This window comes from Mesitornis unicolor, unplaced genomic scaffold, assembly GCF_000695765.1.
Source record: "Mesitornis unicolor isolate BGI_N332 unplaced genomic scaffold, ASM69576v1 scaffold52840, whole genome shotgun sequence".
Lineage (NCBI taxonomy): Eukaryota > Metazoa > Chordata > Aves > Mesitornithiformes > Mesitornithidae > Mesitornis > Mesitornis unicolor.
The window spans coordinates 6549-6751 of NW_010158676.1; positions in this window are offsets into that span (position 1 = coordinate 6549).

Here is a 203-nt window from a genome sequence, read left to right on the forward strand (position 1 = left end):
ACCTAAAGTTGAGTCCAGGATGGAGCTCAGCCTTCTTGCGGTTTTGGGAGACCTTAAGACAGCCTGAAGGTGCACTGAGAAGTAACGCACTTCTCTGTGGATTTGCACATACAGCCAAGGGTAGCGCCTGGCCAAATGCTGCCCAAGCCACAAATTAGCTAACACTTTTGGGAGAGCTGAAAGCTTTTTGACCCTGAGGGGCT